Below are 21,070 nucleotides of genomic sequence, written 5' to 3' on the forward strand. Positions count from 1 at the left end.
CCTCTACTCGCTCTTCAGCTTATAGACAGCCGTATACTTGGGAGCTAACCACAGCAGCTTACTACCAACTGTCTTTATTCGGATCCCAGAAACCTACATTTCTCCGTAAATCGAAGGCCATTCTTTCCCGCTATTGACCAACCAGCGTTTGCTCCTAAATGCTCGAAAAGAGCTGCGTTTGATAATCCCGGGAGAGGCTCGCAGTGCCGTCGCCGCCCCTTTGTGCAGAGTTCATTAGACCTCGCGCCAATCACAGCAGCCAGCAGCCGCGGGCCACTCGAGTCTCCCCTCGTCCCGCGTCACCCGGCCGCTCAAAGCTGCCTGCTGTCTGCGGCTGAAGCAAGCCAATCAGTATCGTTACGCTGTTCCCTGGGCTGCTGCGGGCGTCCTTCTCCTCGGGCAGTGCGGTACTGTCGTGTTTGTGGCTCGAGGTCACAAATACTCCTGGCCATTCTCGACTCCTAACGATAGACGTCCAGTACTTACTAGCGACTGTAACGAAACTTGATTCGTCCCTAATGAAGTAGATGTTTGTTTGGCATTAATGACACGGAGGACCGTAGGGTCTGTCTGATAACTCTTCGCCATACTGGCTACTACTGGATGGATTAAAACGTTTCTTTATTTTGTTTTATTGCTGCACAGCGTGGGCTGTGAAGCCGTTTTCAAACGTTCGCACAAGTTCTATTAAACGCGGACCCATGACTCGGTTCTGGTGACAAAGGGAAGGGGGGAGGGAATCACAGTTTGTTACTGTCTCCCCTCACCCTACCCACCCCCATGCCGAAATACACTACTGGCCCTTAAAATTGCTACACCAAGAAGAAATGCAGATGATAAACGGGAATTCATTGGACAAATATATTATACTAGAACTGACATGTGATTACATTTTCACGCAATTTGGGTGCATAGAACCTGAGAAATCAGTACCCAGAACAACCACCTCTGGCCTAATAACGGCCTTGACACGCCTGGGCATTGAGTCAGACAGAGCTTGGATGGCGTGTACAGGTACAGCTAGCTGCCCATGCAGCTTCAACACGACACCACAGTTCATCAAGAGTAGTGACTGGCGTATTGTGATGAGCCAGTTGCTCGGTCACCATTTACCAGACGTTTTCAATTGGTGAGAGATCTAGAGAATGTGCTGGCCATGGCAGCAGTCGAACATTTTCTGTAGCCAGAAAGGCCCGTACACGACCTGCAACATGCGGTCGTGCATTATCCTGCTGAAATGTAGGGTTTCGCAGGGATCGGATGAAGGGTAGAGCCACGGGTCTTAACACATCTGAAATGTAACGCCCACTGTTCAAAGTGCCGTCATTGCGAACAAGAGGTGACTGAGACGTATAACCAATGGCACTCCATACCATCACGCCGGATGATAAGCCAATATGGCGATGACGAATACACGCTTCCAATGTGCGTTCACCACGATGTCGCCAAACACGAATGCGACCATCATGAAGCTTAAGCAAAACCTGGATTCATTCGAAAAAATGACGTTTTGCCATTAGTGCACCCAGGTTCGTCGTTGAGTACACCATCGCAGGCGCTCCTGTGTGTGATGCAGCGTCAAGGGTAACCGCAGCCATGGTCTCCGAGCTGATAGTCGATGCTGCTGCAAACCTCGTCGAAGTGTTCGTGCAGATAGTTGTTGTCTTGCAAACGTCCCCTTCTGTTGACTCAGGGATCGAGACGTGGCTGCACGATCCGTTACAGCCATGCGGACAAGATGCCTGTCATCTCGACTGCTAATGATACGAGGCCGTTGGGATCCAGCACGGCGTTCCGTATTACCCTCCTGAACCCACCGATTCCATATTCTGCTAACAGCCATTGGATCTCGACCAACGCGAGCAGCAATGTCGCGATACGATAAACCGCAATCGCGATAGACTACAATCCGACCTTTATCAAAGTCGGAAACACGATGGTACGCATTTCTCCTCCTTACACGAGGCATCACAACAACGTTTCATCAGGCAACGCCGGTCAACTGCTGTTTGTGTATGAGAAATCCGTTGGAAACTTTCCTCATGTCAGCCCGTAGTAGGTGTCGCCACCGGCGCCAACCTTGTGTGAATAGTCTGAAAAGCTAATCATTTGCATATCACAGCATCTTCTTCCTGTCGGTTAAATTTCGCGTCTGTAGCACGTCATCTTCGTGGTGTAGCAATTTTAATGGCCAGTAGTGTATAACTTAGTTCGCTGCCCCACTTTTAACACGTCGCAAATGCCTAGAATCTCAACGATAATAATAAGTATAATACAGCTACAGAACGGGAAGCTATCTATGCAGTAGAGTGCATTGCCACATTTAAACTAGCGTAAATAGAAAAAAATGGCGAAGAAAGATAGGAGCATTCTTCGAAAAATTGTGGGCCCCTTCAAAGACGAAAGCCGCGATTATAGATTAAAAAGCAACAAAAAACACTGGAAAAATTCCGAAAGTTTCAGACACAATCCAAAAAGATGGTTCAGTTATTTGGACATGTGGAAAGAATGGATGACAATAGATTAATTAAAAGCGTCTTCCAATATTTTAATAACAAAAATGAGTGGTTGAAAGATACCCACAAATATTTAGAAGAGATAAACGTGACTGAAGAAGACGTTCAAAACATAGAAATACTCAGAACCAAAATAAAAAACTTAAGTGGTTTTTAAGAAAAAGAGAGGAAACGTAGATCTTCATGTAGGAACGAAAACAACAGTAGAGCGAGAGAATGAAAAAGTACTGGGAAGACAGGAAGAAGAACATAATCCGAAAGTTTCAGACACAATCCAAAAAGATGGTTCAGTTATTTGGACATGTGAAAAGAATGGATGACAATAGATTAATTAAAAGCGTCTTCCAATATTTTAATAACAAAAATGAGTGGTTGAAAGATACCCACAAATATTTAGAAGAGATAAACGTGACTGAAGAAGACGTTCAAAACATAGAAATACTCAGAACCAAAATAAAAAACTTAAGTGGTTTTTAAGAAAAAGAGAGGAAACGTAGATCTTCATGTAGGAACGAAAACAACAGTAGAGCGAGAGAATGAAAAAGTACTGGGAAGACAGGAAGAAGAACATAATTCGAAAGAACAACTCCTCTGACTGTAATCGTTTTGTATGGTCCACAGTTGCCAGATTCAGGACAAGAAGAAAAGAACAACAAAAAATGTAGACGTTCTAATATAAAAGCAATTTGTGCATTAAAACAAGAGCTGAATCAGAAAGACACAATTCGATATACCAGAGAGAAAAATTTATAAGTAAAAAATTTGGGACTGGACAGTTGACCTGGCAGAAAAACGCAAGAACACCGGAACAACTTTGTCTGAAGAGCTGAAAAGAGACGGTTCTGAGAGAGTGAAAGGAATGTGGCCACAAAGAAAAGCTAAAAAAAACTCTCAAAATGCCTTATGTTTTACATCGCATGGCCCAGTAGAGCCTAAATGTGACTATAATAATAATAATAATAATAAGTTCCGAAGGGACTAAACTGCTGAAGTCATCGGTCCCTAGGTTTACACACTACTTAATCTAATTTAAACTAACTTACGCTAAGGACAATACACACATCCATGCCACAGGGAGGACTCGGACCTCCGACGGGGGGAGCCGCGCGAACCGCGGCAAGGCGCCCTAGACAGCCTGGCTACCCCCCGCGTGGCCACTGTGTTCGGCATTCGGCAACTGAGTCTTTACACTGCCTTTTTCGAAGTAGAGAGTACTTTCTTTTCCGTTTTACCTCACTCAACTTCTGTGGCGTACCAATTCTAGTTTTGGACTCAGAAAATGTGATGGGCTTCTTGTTGACAGCAGCTCCCGTCAGTCTAAGAAATTGCGCTTACCTGTCTGGAATGTTCTATGCTGACTGTCCGGCCGCAAACTCATCCATGCAGGCCTCATGAAAGTGACTAAAAAGTTATCTTTGTTACACGCAATTTTAATTTCCAGGATCCCTTGCCACGTTCGAGACTCTATTGGCTGAAAATATGTGCAAAAATATAAGCGGTTTTTCGAAAATGTTCTTTGGGGATGGGATGTCATGGTACACCCCCCGCGCTGCCCTCCTGGGGATCGACACCTGATTACAGCCTGCAGTTGAGAATATGATGCGCGACAGAAATACGGCATCGAGTCGGATGAGCACGACACAGTGCTCAAGACAGAATACTGCACGCTGTTCGAAGAACATTGTCATAAATGCAGTTACGCCGACATTGTAACTGTCACTGGCTTGAAGAGGTTCGAGTGACGTCTTAGTTGTTCAGCACACTGTAGTTTTTCAAATTATACCCGTCAAATTCTCCGTTTCTGTTTGCAAGTCACTGGCTGCTGTATCAGAAATGTATTAATACAGATACTATGTATGCTACTACTGAAATTCTTTGCTTTGTCATGATACACATTTCGTTTTATTCAGTTATAGCTTCGCCAACGGTGAGATTGTCTAGTCCATTCGTTGATAACATTGCCGATGAGACGTCTGCATGCCCGTTTCACTACAGCTTTCCTCTCTCTCACTGGTGCTGTACATAAAAAAGAAAAAATTAAAGAAACTGGAACACAGCGATACCGACATGGGCTTAGTAGTAAAGCAGTATTTTTGGGACGGCCAGTAGCACAAAGCATGAGCAGTCGCTGGGCAGAAGAAAGAGCGGAGGAGGACTGTTTCCGTCCTCCCCGCCACACTTCTCAAGGACGGATGCTTAAACGGTTTGCTTGTCGAAAACCGGCAGCTTTTCCTAAACTTCTGTGTCTTTTGCACCCAGGAGCACTGCTGTAATATGGCACCTAAACTTTCGATCCGTCGGCCCAGATGATGACTGTACACTATCTGATCAAAAGTATCCGGACATCTACGAGCAGACATCAATATGGGGTGTGTCCACGCTTCGCTTTGTGCAGGTCTAAATTCTGCTTGGGACACTATCAATGACGTATCTGAAGACACAAGATCCGAAACCAAAGACGGTGGTGATGTTGGACGCTGGGGTCTGGAAAGAGGTCGACGTTCTCATTCCTAAGGTGTTCCATTGGGGACTCTGGACAGCGCAGACCATTTCAAGAATTTTGCTGTCCACATACACTACTGGCCATTAAAATTGCTACACCAAGAAGAAATGCAGATGATAAACGGGTGTTCATTGGACAAATATATTATACTAGAACTGATCACGCAATTTGGGTGCCTACATCCTGAGAAATCAGTACCCAGAACAACCAACTCTGGCCGTAATAACGGCCTTGATACGCCTCACAATTCATCAAGAGTAGTGACTGGCGTATTGTGACGAGCCAGTTGCTCGGCCACCATTTACCAGACATTTTCAATTGGTGAGAGATCTGGAGAATGTGCTGGCGAGGGCAGTAGTCGAACATTTTCTGTATCCAGAAAGGCCCGTACAGGACCTGCAACATGCGGTCGTGCATTATCCTGCGAAATGTAGGGTTTCACAGGGATCGAATGAAGAGTAGAGCCACGGGTCGTAACACATCTGAAATGTAACGTCCACTGTTCAAAGTGTCGTCAGTGCGAACAAGAGGTGACCGAGACGTGTAACCAGTGGCACCCCATACCATAACGCCGGGTTATACGCCACTATGGCGATGACGAATACACGCTTCCAATGTGCGTTCACCGCGATGTCGCCAAACACGGATGCGACCATCATGATGCTGTAAACAGAACCTGGATTTGTCCGAAAAAATGACGTTTTGCCATTCGTGCGCCCAGGTTCGTCGTCGAGTATACCATCGCAGGCGCTTCTGTCTATGATGCAGCGTCATGGGTAACTGCAGTCATGGTCTCCGAGCTGATAGTCCATGCTGCTGCAAACGTCGTCGAACTGTTCGTGCTGATGGTCGTTGGCTTGAAAACGTCCCCATCTGTTGCCTCGGGGATCGAGACGTGGCTGCACGATCCATTACAGCCATGCGGATAAGATGCCTGTCATCTCGACTGCTAGTGATACGAGGCCGTTGGGATCCAGCACGGCGTTCCGTATTACCCTACTGAACCCACCGATTCCATATTCTTCTTACAGTCATTGGATATCGACCAACGCGAGCAGCGATGTAGCGATACGATAAACCGCAATCGCGATAGGCTACAATCCAACCTTTATCAAAGTCGGAAACATGATGGTACGCATTTCTCCTCCTTGCACGAGGCATCACAAAAACGTTTCACCAGGCAACGCCGGTCAACTGCTGTTTGTGTGTGAGAAATCCGTTGGAAACTTTCCTCATGTCAGCACGTTGTAGGTGACACCACCGGCGCCTACCTTTGAGTGAATGCTCTGAAAAGCTAATCATTTGCATATCACAGCATATTCTTCTTGTCGGTAAAATTTCGCGTCTGTAGCCCGTCATCTTCGTGGTGTAGCAATTTTAATGGTCAGTAGTGTACTATTGCCTCATTGATGCTGCTTTATGACAGCGTACATTGTCATGCTTATACAGTAATCGTGTCCGAGCTGTTCCTCTGCTGTTCGTTGTCCACAGTGCTGTAAAATGTATTAATTTCCTTCCGTATTTGACTTTTCTTAAGCACAGTAAGGGTACTACACTCTAACCACGTTTTACGCATCCATCCTTTAATACCACCACCTCCTCCATACTTAAACACTGAACATGAGGGCAAGTAACTTTCTCCAGGCATTTGCCAAACTCATACCATTTCAGGGGTTTGCTACATGGTATAGCGTCATTCATCACTCCAAACAGTTCGTTTCCAGCCATTCACTGCCCTGTGGCGCGCTCTTTACAGCACCTCAAACGTCTGCGTTGACTACTGAAATATGTGGTTTTGAGAAGTTACTCGACCTTTGTACCCCGCTGCTTTTAACTACCTGTACACAGATATTGTGCCACTTGAACTGCTGGTAGCACTTTGGAACTCACGAGGTTTTAACGACCACCATCTGCAATGCTCGACAGTCCCAGACTGTGCGTACATGAGGGCTGCCTGGTCTCGGTTCATCTGTGGTTCTTCCTTCGCGTTTTCACTTCACAATCACATCACCAACAGTCGATTTCGTCAGCTTTATAAGGGTTGAAATGTCTCTGATCGATTTGTTGCTGAGGTGACAGCCAGTGACCAGCCCACGGTCGAAGCCACTGAGATATCGTGACCAATCGATTCTACTGTTACTGCTTCTCTGTTGACAACAAGATACTCCCTGCCACCTTTTACACTGGAGGGTCCACCTCTCGTGACATCTAGCGGTCAGTTCCGCATCACAAAGGGGGTGTTAGGATACTTTTGATTAGATACTGTACATATTGCAGAAACGCGTGTTTCCAAAAATTGAGAGCCACTGGAATGAAATTCTTACTCTGCAGCGGAGTGCACGCTGATATGAAAAGTCGTGGCAGATCAAATCTCTGTGCCAGACCGAGACTCGAATTCCGGACCTTTGCCTTTCGCAGGCAAGTGCTCTACCTGCTGAGTTACCCAAGCACAACTCATGATCCGTCCTCACAGCTCAACTTCCGGCAGTACTTCGCCTCCTACCTTCCAAACTATGCAGAAGTTCTGCGAAACTTACACGATGAACACCCCTGGAAAAAAGGATTTTGCGGAGATACGGTTAAGCCACAGCCTTGGGGAAGTTTGGACGGTAGGAAACGAGGTAATGACAGGAGTAGAGCTGTGTGGACGGACATGAGTTGTGCTGCGGTAGCTCAATCGGTACAGTACTTGCACGCGAAGGGCAAAGGTCCCGAGTTCGAGTCTCGGTCTGGCACACAGTTTTAATGTGCGCCACTGTTCGCTTAGGCTGCCACTTAAATACTCGGCCTCCAAGGAATAATTTAGACACACAAAAGTACCACTACTTTCTATGGGCAACCTAACTGTGTCTTTTACAGCAATGTAGACGGACCACTCTGGAACGTTACCAGTCACTGGCGTATTCTGACTCCAGATTCACCTCACAGTGCTATCTGTGCACATAAAAGCGTTCAAGTTCCTACAAAGTCTTGATTTTAACATAATTCATCATCTTGAAAGTGACTTCTTAACAGTACATGGTACTGAATATAGTAAAAATCGGGGGAAAATACTTCACTAGTTTTGTATCACCGCAATTTATTCGTCATTTCTCGGCCGTCCTCGCATGACACGTGAAACTGATATGTAAATGTAGCCACTCATTAATTACAGAAGTTTCAGAATTGAGCTTTAGTATCAATGGCTTCATGTTCTTTAATCGAATCAATCCATAGTTTTATTGCCATCTGTTGAAGGTGTGACGTCTCACTAGGGTAGAATGTTTTGTTCCATTAGTGGTTGTGGCTATATCTTGGTAGGCGACGTTTGCTTTATCATGACTTATTTGTGAGACGCGAGGTAACAGACTAGAACGGTGCACGATAGGTGTGGGGGCCGTGTGGGGGCAGAAGGCAGCGGGGGCGGCCGGCCACCCTCTACTCTCAATTGGCGGGGCTCAGCCGGCTTAGGGCGCGGCCTCTCAGCGCTTCCAGCTCCAGCCACGCGCCGCCCTATACTCTGGAAGCTGCTCTCGGCTCTCTGTTGCCTGCAGCGGCGGTCTCATACGAGGGCGCTTCACTAGGAACCCGTGATACCAACGAAGATGACGTTTTGAAAAGTGTGCATTTTTCAGTATAGTACCCCCTAGGAATGCAAGGTGAATGGAGATTCCGGTTACAGATTTCTAGAATTTGTGGAGGGAACTGAGTCGCAACATTCTGAACAGGATCCCATTCGCGGAAGTATACGAGGGTCATTTCAAAAGTTCTGCACACAGTAAGATGGAAATGAAGAAAATAGCTTATTTTACAAAATACCTTGATAGACCATCAATATACAGGTAATCTCCATGCTTGTTTATGACACCTTCCCACCGTTATGGCAACGTCTGTATCCCAGATTGGACACCTTCATTATTGATCTGTCTGATTACTCGAGTCACCTCAATGCATGCATCATCAGTTGTAACAAAACGTTTTCCACGGAGTTGTTCTTTCATTTTGAGAAACAAATCGAAGTCTGGTGGCCTCATATCAGAACGGTATGGTGGGCGCGGAAGTATTTCCCATCCATATTTGTCGAACATTTGTCTAACTGGTAGGACAATATGCGGTCCAGCATTGTCACGCGAAGTGAGGACACCAGCTGCAAGCAATTCAGGCTTTTGACAAATTTTTGGGTGCAATACATTTTGCAGAAACAGTTTTTAGCACGCGCCTGCGGCACTCTGTTTGTAGCTTTGACTCCATTCACGTCGTACGCAGAGATCATCATCAGTTTTCCCTTTGATTGTTAGCGGCGGAACTTTTCGGGCGTGGAGAGATGGAACTTCCCCACAGTGGCGGCTGAGACTTCAGTTCCAGTTCAAAATTCCGTATCCAGGCTTCATCAAGTGCAACGATCCTTTTCAGAAACTGTGCTCCTTCTGTTCGATAACGTTGAAACAATTCTGCGATTCTTTTGCGACCTGCTTTCTTATTTTCGCTCAGATCATGCGGAAGGTATATGGCAGCAATTTTTCTCATCTTTCACATTCCACTTATGATTCTGTAAACCGAAGTAAAACACATTCTGGTCCCATGTGCAGTTTTCTCACATGTTTTTCGCCGATTATCTTTGAAAGTGTTTGTTGATAACCTAAGAGGTGTAGTCTGTTGCATTTGATGGCCTTACACTTCTTGGGTTTTTGCCGGCCGGGGTGACCGAGCAGTTCTAGGCTCTTCAGTCCGACCACTACGGTCGCAGGTTCGAATCCTGCCTCGGGCATGGATGTGTGTGATGTCCTTAGGTTAGTTAGGTTTAAGTAGTTCTAAGTTCTAGGGGACTGATGACCTCAGATGTTAAGTTCCATAGTGCTCAGGGCCATTTTGAACTTCTTGGGTTGTCCTCAGTGCTTATCCGACCTTCAAGGGAACGAGCAGACCACCGCGACACTGTGCTGCGATCAATCACACCATCCCCACACACACCTCTCAAAGCGGTGTAAATTTCCGTTGGTTTCTTCTCACGATTCTGTTTTGATGTAGAAACGCTGGTCATTACCTGTAATCCGAACTGACTTCACTGCAGCTTTCATTTTAAAATTGAATTACTCATGACACAGCCACGTTAACTAGCAGACACATATACAACCGTCACGCCTAAAGTCTCGCTCAAAACTGACATGACGTGCTCACGTACTACGAATTTCCCGGGAACGAAAATCCCCTCTGTGAAACTCGACATGGATTCTTCAAACAGAGCTCTTGCGAATCTCAGGTCTCTCTGTTCGTAGTGAAGTCCAGAGTGTCGTAGACCACGGCGCCCAGGTTGATGTCTTCTTCCTTGACTTTTGGAAGTCATTTGATATACTTCCGTACTGTCGTTTACTCAACAAGAAACGAGCTTTCCGAATATCAGAGCAGATTTTTAACTCGGTTCCGGGCTTTCTTGCAGATAGAACTCGATATGTCGTTCTTAACAGAACAAAATCTCCAGATATAAGGCGACTTCAAGAGTACTCCAAGGAAGCGTGACAGCGACAATTACTGTTTATAACTTATATAAATGATCTAGTGGTTAAAAGCAGAAGCCCCATGAGGCCGTTCGCAAATGATGCACTAGTCTATAACAAGGTAACAACGCCAGAAAAACTTTAGGGTGCAGCAGAAAGACCCGCAGGCACTGGCAGTTGACCCAGAAGTTAATAAATGTAGCGTATTGCGCATATATAGTCGAAGAGATACACAACTGTTCGACTACACTATTGGCGATAAACTACTCGAAATGGTAAGTAGCGTAAAAGTAGCCCATCCGGAGCGATTTAAAGTGGAATGACCCCATAAAACCAATGGTAGCAAAAGGAAATGCCAGACCGAGACTCGTAGCGTGTTTATAACCCACGGAAGAAGTGAGTTATAAAATACGTGTACGATCGATTCTTCAATGGGTGGTAGAACAGACATATCTCCGACTTCTACAGTAATTTTTATTCGATTCTAGCCGTTCCAGCTGGTGTTCTTCCCTCCTTGTTAGGGCAGCGGACAAGGCGTACGTATGCTACAAAGTTTACGAACAGCCAAAAGATAAAGGCACGTAAGGAACGGACCGAACCTCACTTCAGGCGCCCATTTATAACATGAACCGATTACTGAGTAAGGTTCTTTCTCGGTCGTAAGGTGTTAAAAAAAGTATTTCATTCCATATTTTGAGAGGTAGTACATGGATCAAATAAAGAGAAAAGTATCCAGTAAACATGGGTTCTCCTGTGAAACACGCCTCTTCTGCTGGAGTTCTTATGTCTCTTAAGGTATGTGTTTAAGAGTCCATTTTGCTGGACTTTGTTTTTCTTGTTTGGTCCACACCACCACCTCTTTAAATACGTAATACTTCTTTTTAACTCCTTGTAATATTGTACAGTTGTTCAATGTGATCTAGACATTTTCAAGTCATTGTAAGAAAACATTTGTATTGAGGTAAGGTATTGTGTTGTTATGTGGATGGAAACAGCTACTCAGGTAGTTTGTGTTTCTGTGCAAGGTGAGTAAATTTAGCTATTCGAATATCGAAGCTCCTAGGGAGTATACCTTTTAGAATTGAGAATAGAGAAATATATGTTCGTTTAAAGCATATTACGCTGCTTTACAAAATATATTTGTATAATTTTAAAGCCTGAAAGTTACTACTGCAGTTTCTAAAGTAATTTAAACATGGCGAGGGGGCACTTTTACGCAATTCTGTTGGGCAAATTTACGCACTATTTCGCGTTGCCTTCCTAACTGAGAGCCCAGACAAGGGAACTTTAAAGACAATAGCAGTAGGAAACTAAATCCAACAAAAATGAAGTCACAGGGGAATAAAAGATAGAAATTGCTAAAAAACCTATTTGAACCCTATGAATCTCAAGCAGAAACAGCTGATCTAGCAGGTATTGATTAGGGCAACAAATCGCTAAAGGCAAGAACAAGGAAAATGTGGATAGGACTACTTCTGATGTCATCAAAAGTGTTCTGCCGAAAGGCAGGTTTCCACATGATAGCTCTCCATAATCCTCAATCTTCTGCCAGCCTCTTCAGGTCCGTGTAATTTTCGATTCCCTTTGTATCGTCTGTCGTCTTGTTCTCCTCCTTCCTCTCAATATCCTCTTACAAACTAGACCCTCCAAAGCAACTACTCCCGTCCAGCGAATATCCCATTCAGTTCTTGTTGCTTTCTCTTATGACCTGCAGCAGCCTGAGGGAGATTGATGAAAACTGTCTTTGTATTTACTGCTTAAAACGATACAACTAGTGAAAAAAGTCAATATGGGTCAAATGCCTTGCCACAGGGAACATATTTTTTGTGTGGGTGAATTGCAACTCGGACAATTATGATGAATAGGCCTTAAATTAACAATGTACTCCATATGATACTAACAGGTGGCAGTTCGCCAGCAAAATTATTCAGTGCCAGTAAAATTTTTGTATTTTATCGTCTTAATTGGTGTAAGTAAGCCTGTAATTTTGTTTACTGGCAGTAAAATGTATTTTGAAAGTTTTTGTTTTGTTTACTCGTTATTGTGTTCACTGATCTTCGTAAACGTGTCCCCATAGGTGCGTAAATCTGTCCCGCACCCGTGACACATTTACGCACTCAACTTCAGCCTGTATAAAATTATTTTGCACTCTTAAATACACTAATGGCCATTAAAATTGCTACACCAAGAAGAAATGCAGATGATAAACAGTTATTCATTGGACAAATATATTATACTAGAACTGACATGTGATTACATTTTCACGCAATTTGGGTGCATAGATCCTGAGAAATCAGTACCCAGAACAACCAACTCTGGCCGTAATAACGGCCTTGATACGCCTGGGCATTGAGTCAAACAGAGCTTGGATGGCGTGTACAGGTACAGCTGCCCATGCAGCTCCAACACGATACCACAATTCATCAAGAGTAGTGACTGGCGTATTGTGACGAGCCAGTTGCTCGGCCACCATTTACCAGACGTTTTCAATTGGTGAGAGATCTGGGGAATGTGCTGGCCAGGGCAGCGGTCGAACATTTTCTGTATCCAGAAAGGCCCATACAGGACCTGCAACATGCGGTCGTGCATTATCCTGCTGAAATGTAGGGTTTCGTAGGGATCGAATGAAGAGTAGAGCCACGGGTCGTAACACATCTGAAATGTAACGTTCACTGTTCGAAGTGCAGTCAATGCAAACAAGAGGTGACCGAGACGTGTAACGAATGGCACCCCATACCATCACGCCGGGTGATACGACAGTATGGCGATGACGAATACACACTTCCATTGTTCGTTCCCCGCGATGTCGCCAAACACGGATGCGACCATCATGATGCTGTAAACAGAAGCTTGATTCATCCGAAAAAATGACGCTTTGCCATTCGTGCACCCAGGTTCGTCGTTGAGTACACCATCGCAGGTGCGTCAAGGGTAACCGCAGCCATGGTCTCCAAGCTGATAGTCTGTGCTGCTGCAAACGTCGTCGAACTGTTCGTGCAGATGGTTGTTGTCTTGCAAACGTCCCCATCTGTTGACTCAGGGATCGAGACGTGGCTGCACGATCCGTTACAGCCATGCGGATAAGATGCCTGTCATCTCGACTGCTAGTGATACGAGGCCGTTGGGATCCAGCACGGCGTTCCGTATTACCCTCCTGAACCCACCGATTCCATATTCTGCTAACAGTCATTGGATCTCGACCAACGCGAGCAGCAATGTCGCGATACGATAAACCGCAATCGCGATAGGCTACAATCCGACCTTTATCAAAGTCGGAAACATGATGGTACGCATTTCTCCTCCTTACACGAGGCATCACAACAACGTTTCACCAGGCAACGCCAGTCAACTGCTAATTGTGGATGAGAAATCGGTTGGAAACTTTCCTCATGTCAGCACGTTACAGGTGTCGCCACAGGCGCCAACCTTGTGTGAATGCTCTGAAAAGCTAATCATTTGCATATCACAGCATCTTCTTCCTGTCGGTTAAATTTCGCGTCTGTAGCACGTCATCTTCGTGGTGTAACAATTTTAATGGCCAGTAATGTATAATGTTGAGTTAGATGTATATATATACGGAATTACACTTTCATAACCACGTTATAAAACTAAACCAGGGCCGCACACGGGTGTGCGGGTCAAGGCCCAGCCCGCCTCGGCTTTGGTGGATCCTTCTCGCAAGTACCCGGCGCAGCGTGACATTATTTTTGGAATTGCGGTGCGCCATTTTTCGGTCGGCACAACTCTCTTCAGTTCGGCAGTGTCGTGGTATCAGCGCTGTTTGCCCTTCGATATTTGTTCTTGTTATGAAGCACATTCACAAGTCCAGTGCCTGTCTGCACAAAAGAGGCGGTCCAGCAACCTAACGTCACAAGCTTTAAAAATGAATGGGAATGACAGAAGAGAGCGATGAGGATTTTCACTGAACACTATGCAGCCACATAAGCGACGGGTAGTGCACGTTTGCTGTGAAACGGCAATTCAATTCTGTGCAGAAGGAATTTAAAGATTTATTTGATGATAGAAGAGCAAAAAATTAGAACGATCGTCAGACGGGTTTCATTATGTTGTACGTCAAGAAGCACTTTGTGCTCAATTTGCAGGCATGCAGCACATCAGTAAACTGGTGGTACAAGTAGTAAAATTTCTGAAGCCATACGCATTATTCTGCTCTCAGTGGCAACAATTTTCTGTGGAATTGGACGGAGAGTACGAAGCCTTTACTTAATACTGCAAAGTACGTTGGCTAAGTCAAGAGGCTTGCGTGGAACGGTTTTTCGGTTTAAAACTCACTGTTGTTGAATTTACGAAGGGAAAAGGAGTGCAAGAACGAAACTTAGAACGGCCGAAATGAATTGCAGACCTTGCATTTTAAGTGGACTTGACTGCCCACTGCCCACAGAAAGACATTGCAAGGTGAGAAACAACTTATTTGTGATTTGATGGGGATTAATTTAAAAAGAATATCACGTTGTAGAAGGGACACATTCTGACACACACAGTCCAGTTCCTTAAGATTAATGGTGTAAGAAAAAATAAAAATAAAAAAGAGGTTTGATGAATTCTCTGCCAGTCTTACATCTATTTTTCAAGCTGTTTTCGTGACTATTTGCCGTTTCAGTTGAAACCGCCCCTGTGTATGTGTAGACGTGTCTAATTGCTCTGCAGCGTAATTCCCGTTTCGAAGACAAATCCTTTTACGTTAAAACTGTCCACCACATCTCCCTTATTTTTCTCAGGTAGAGTTTTCACATCTCCATAATGAGACTGCAAAAGTGCTACAACATTTCGATCGACATATTTGTGAGAAAGACCTTTTTTCGATTATGAAACTAAATAAGTCACGATTACGTGGTAACTTGAGTGCGAAACTCTGTGAAATTGCCAGCGTCTGTCCGTGTGCCAACAGTTTGTATCAGATAAAAATTATGTCCTCTGCTCCCCAAAAATAAATAATACTGAAAATTTGTTTTGTTTGCGGTCTGTGTTGTTGAATATGAAACGAAACAGTAGTCAGTGTGAGTCGCTTCCTTCCCCCTCCTACTGTTCAGACAGTGTGATGTGGCAGTTGGGGAAGCGTGCAGGAAGTGTTGTGTGGCAGTGGGGGTTATACGCAGCGAGGATGGGCGTTGTGGCACACGTGCCTGGCCACAGCTCGCGGCCGAATTCTTGGTCACACCTGGCCTACAAAATTTGAAACAAAAAATGTAACCAAAAAAGATTTTAAAAATTCCGAAAAAAAATCCGCATAAATGTTCCCCAGTCTCCCCTACTCTGCGAAACATTCATTTCACGTGGAACTGATCGAATAAACACTGCATCTTCTCAAGTCGGGAGTGTTTGTAGTTCGTCGTCCTCTTCAGTCGTTGTACTGTGGTACCAATTGCCCTGTTCCACTTGATTGTTGGAACAGTCTTGAAAAAATGGCGTGAGCCAGGTTTCTTGTACGTGGTCATTTGCTCCTGTACTAACCTTTCTCTTCTCTGCTGCTTCCCTTTGCTTGCCCATACACGAAAATCGTGTCTGCAAGTTCCATCTCCGGATGCAACTATTTTTGGTTAGGACTAATCGATGTTAGTGCTTCAACTTGTAATCACAGACTGCTGTCTACCACAGTACAGACACTGTACATCAGGATTGCTCATGTCAGTACCTGGTACACCATCTGTATTGGATTAGTTATTACCCCAGTCTCTGCATCTAAGTGCAAGAAGTGCTCATCGGGTTTGTCTATCCTACAATCATAGCAACAATAACATCGGTACATGTACTCCACTGTCAGAGGTATCAGAGCGATTTTCGCTTATTGCTTTCCACTCGATCGTTTTCGGACCAGGGTCCCTTGCCTCAGACTAGTACATTTATCGTCCTCCACCATCCCTAACAGTTAGTAATATCATCACAGAATGGCATTGTCTAGGCATATTGTAACAGTCGTTGGCTTGGAGGTCCTGTGAGGTACTCGAGCCACTTAACCGGAAACTTTTTTTTCGTGAACATTGGCACTCTTTCTTCGTGAGATATGAGTTCAATGTTTTTATCAGACGTGCGGATCATCATCAATAGTGTCGCACACCATTACTCCGTGAGGTACTGCGAAGAGATTTGTGTTTTGTCCCAGAGCGGTGTTGTATAATCTGGCGGTCTTGAATAGAGTGGTAATTCATGTTCCATCCTTCCCGGGCAAATGAAAATTTCTTCCATCGTCAAGATTCGAACTGGCTATCTTCAAGCCTAGTACAGTGCACAAGTGTGCACTGGTGATCTCGCCAAGAGAGGAGAGTAGGCATTCTATTGATAACGACTTTTGTAAATTTAAAGTCATGTAGTGAACTATTTTAGTCTGTGGTTTTTACTAATTCGACAGTTGGTTCAGTGATTAAGCAGGAGAAACAGAAATTTAGACTTATTTAGTGAAATTTCCATTTACTGTTATTCGTATTTAGCTACTTCCAATCCGGATATGTGATGAAAAGAATAAGTCTTCAATTTACTAACTCTCGGTGAATAGTCCATTACAGCGCTCAGATACGCTCAAAACGCTCATTGGTCGGATTTTGCGGCAGAGCGGATTTTGCGGCAAAGCACTTGCCCGAGTTGCGTGATCAGAACGTTTTTAACTCCGCGAGGTGAAAACGCTGCAGCAGACCCGGGCGCATCCTAGGGCGTGCGTTACCTCCCCTCCACTCTCCTCTCCACCCCCCCCCCCCCCCACCGGTAGCTCCCTTCCCCGCCCGTCCCGGCGGGTGTTTAATTAGTCCCGTGCGACTGTGAGCGAGAGACCGCGAAGGCTTGTTCCAGCGGTGCTTTAACACCCGCCGCGCAATTATCGAAAAATCTCGGACCTTGTTCTCCATCCTTTTCCTCTGTGTTTTCAATTTTCTTTCGCGTATTTTTAGCACTTCTGTAAGCCGACGGGTGTTGGCCAGCTTGTTCGAGTATAAATGTTCCACTGTGTACCTACCAGCTTGCGCCCTCGGGCGGCCCCGTTTCTGTCGCTTTACACGGGTTCAGGGCACTCGCTTTCTAGCAGCCAGTTTTACGTGTTATCAAATAAGTCAGACAAACAGCTCAGGCTCAGATCACAAAGGCAAGTGAATTTAAATTGCCAGTACCCAGAAATAATGATTAACTTTTTACGACCTACAGTGGATTTCAGGGAGTAATGGACATACGTCAAGAAGAGATACCTGGGTCGTTCCAAAACAAATGCCTCCTATTTTTCCTTCTATTTATTTTCGTGGAAACTACAACAGATACAAAAAGCAAAATGACGCACTTAAATTAAGTAAGATTTCAGCTACATGCTGCTGTTTTCCCGTGTAATAACCACTATTCCTCGTGTACTTTTACCAACGGTGAACAAGGGCTGATGATCGCGCTCGACAAGTCACTGTCTTACAGTTTCGTCGACATCATGTGACAAGTAAGTCTGGAAAATGTTGGACACATAATCCATCTTTCATAGGCCCAACTGAAGTAGCTCTGAAGGTGCTAAATCAGGACTGTACAATGGATTGTGAGAGAAAAGCTTCTATCCACAAGTCAACACGGATTTAGAGAAAGCAACGCTCGTGCAGAACAGACTGCACTTTTGTTGCACTGTATCCTGCGAACTATGGATGAAGGGCTCGACAGACAGATTCCACATTCCTAGATTTCCGAAAAGCTTTTGACACAGTGCCACACTGCGGACTTAACGAAGCTCCTAGCATACGGACTGTGTTCTCAGATGACAAAATTATGGTCAGGATTGCCATGCAAAGTGTAATAGGACTCCTCCTGTTGTCTAGATACATAAGCGATCTGACGAATAGGGCGAGCAGTAATCTCCGACTGTTTACTGATGACGCTGTAGTGTACGGGGAACTGTCATACTTGAGTGGCTAAAGGAGGTTACAGGCGACTTGCAAAGAATTTCTGTTTAGTGCGACGAATGATAGCTTCCTCTAAACGTGTGAAAATGTGAGTTAATTCAGATAAATAAGAGAAAAAATCCCGCAATGTTCGAATACATTTCTAGTGCTGTGCTCCGCCGGCCTCGGTGGTCTAGCGGTTCTAGGCGCGCAGTCCGGAACCGCGCGACTGCTACGGTCGCAGGTTCGAATCCTGCCTCGGGCATGGATGTGTGTGATGTCCTTAGGTTAGTTAGGTTTAAGTCGTTCTAAGTCCTAGGGGACTGATGACCACAGTAGTTAAGTCCCATAGTGCTCAGAGCCATTTGAACCATTTTGCTGTGCTCCTTGACAGAGTTACACCGGTTAAATATCTACGCGCAACTTTGCAAAACGACGCGGAATGGAACCATCATGTAAGGTCGGTTTTAGGGAAGGCGAGTGGTCGGCTTTAGTTTATTAGGAGAATTCTAGGAAAGTGTAGTTCATCGTAAAAGAGACCGCCTACAGATCACTGTGTGAGCTATTGCTGAGTAGTGCTCGAGTGTTTGGTATCTCAACCAGGTCGGATTAAAAGAACACATCGAAGCAATTCAGAGCCGTGCTGCTAGATTTGTTACCGATAGCTTCGGTTATTACGGCAGAGCTCCGTGAAATCAAATGAGAATCCCTGGACGGAATGTGAAGTTCTTTCGGAACAATAACCATCATTTGTGCCCGACTGCAGTACGCCAACATACATCTCGCGTAACGACCACGGAGACAAGCTAAGAGAAATCAGGGCTCATACGGAAGCATATGGATAATCGATTTCCCCTCGCTACGTTTGCGAGTGCAACACGAAAGGGAATGATTAACTGCCGTACTGGGTGCGCTCCACTACGTACCGTATGGAGGCTTGCGGTGTGGCAATGTAGATGTAGACAGTCTAGCCAGATTTAGTAATGAGGTCCAGGTCGCAAATCTATTGAAGCGCCTTGCATTATGGTGTCGCAATCGGACGTTTGTCTTCTACTCTGGCCTCATTCTGGAAATTTGAGTTGCCACCATTGTGGGCAGCGATCCGAATTGACAATTGCTTTACGTTGGAAGAGAGCGAAATAAACCCATCCTCACTATACCAGGATACTGCAAATCACTTCTTCTTTCTTGGAACATTCGCCTGTATTGCCGCTTCAAGGACTGCCTTTTGGATTCTGGCTTATAGTGGAGTCACGACATCTCATCTACGGCGTTGGTATTGTTCAGAAAGATTTTAATCTGTATCCACGTAGTGGTCCAGCAGGTCCCAATAAATTTCTATACGGTGATTTATTTTGGTCTTATGTATTCATCCGTGGGACTCCTTTCGCACACACTTTGCAATAACCAAGGTTATATAACATTTTGTCTAAGGCAGGACAACCGAGGGCTCCTGTGCACACGATTCCTTTGTCGGTCCTCCGATCGCGACTGACGAGCAGATCGAGATGCTGCTCATTATGAGGAACGGCAGCCGAGCATTTGACCGAGGCGTGGGCCCTGGTGCTATCTGTCTGAGGACGACACAACTAACAGGATATTAGTGGAAAGTATAAAAAATTTGTGCTGCATCAGCATCACCTTGTTTCAATACTCAGTACCCACATAAAAATGAAACTTTAGTTTTGGAATATGTGGGTCAGTGGCTCGGTTGTATGAGAAAAAAAAAGTGATTAAGTAACCAACTACGGATCGAAGGGTCCTAGGCTTCATCCCCAGTCAGTCTAAGATTTTTATTTGTCACTTCTTTCGCCTCTGTCAACGTTCGTTGATGTGAAAACTGCCGAGTTGCACCGTAGTTCAAAGTCCACGTTAAACTAGCTGGGTGAGTCACTTCAAAGGGCGGAGGAAGGGAAGGAATTTCAGCATACGCCTGTAGGTTGGGCTGTCTTCAAATTTCACTCTTAGTCATCTGCTCCTCTGTATTGTCGCATCGAATTAGTTCACGCCTGCAGGTAGGCAAACCTAGAATATTTGCAAAGCTAGCTGCTGTCGCTCCTTCCCGGACAACTCGTGACAATGAGTTGCACGCGTGTATTGACGTTTGCCGCGTCACGAACGGTGCCCATATTGAGCAGCAATAATGTTAGTTAAAAACGTAGAGCTATGCTCTATCTACTGATATGTATTTTGTAGTTTTTGTGCAGTCGTCATCTGAAATTCAGGAGGTGCCTATGAATATCCCTATACGTCCCCCTGCTCTCCGCGTTTGAAAAAGAAACTGCAGGAATTACTCAGTTCAGTCTTGTTACTTATGACTACGACATTAATTAAAATAACCATACATTAATGTCTTTCACTCCGAAAGAAATTGGTAGCGAAAGGATTTAAGATGACTCATCCGACTTCCTTCCGCAACCTTCGCGAGTACAAGCTTGTACTCCGTCTCTAATGACCGCCTCGTCCGTGGAAATTAAGCCATAATTTCCTCCCATCTGTTACTGAATCTTAGGGCAAAGCCTGCCGACCTCAATCTACAACATGTGTCTGCAGTCAAGACGTGGACTTGGTTATCAGGCATTTGGTGCTAAATACATCCGGACCTTGCCAAGAAGAACTGCTGCTGTATTGCTGCCGGCCAGTGTGGCCGAGCGGTTCTAGGCGCTTCAGTCTGGAACCGCGCGACCGCTACGGTCGCAGATTCGAATCCTGCCTCGGGCA

This window comes from Schistocerca piceifrons, chromosome 4 (genome assembly GCF_021461385.2).
Source record: "Schistocerca piceifrons isolate TAMUIC-IGC-003096 chromosome 4, iqSchPice1.1, whole genome shotgun sequence".
Taxonomy (NCBI): Eukaryota; Metazoa; Arthropoda; class Insecta; order Orthoptera; family Acrididae; genus Schistocerca; species Schistocerca piceifrons.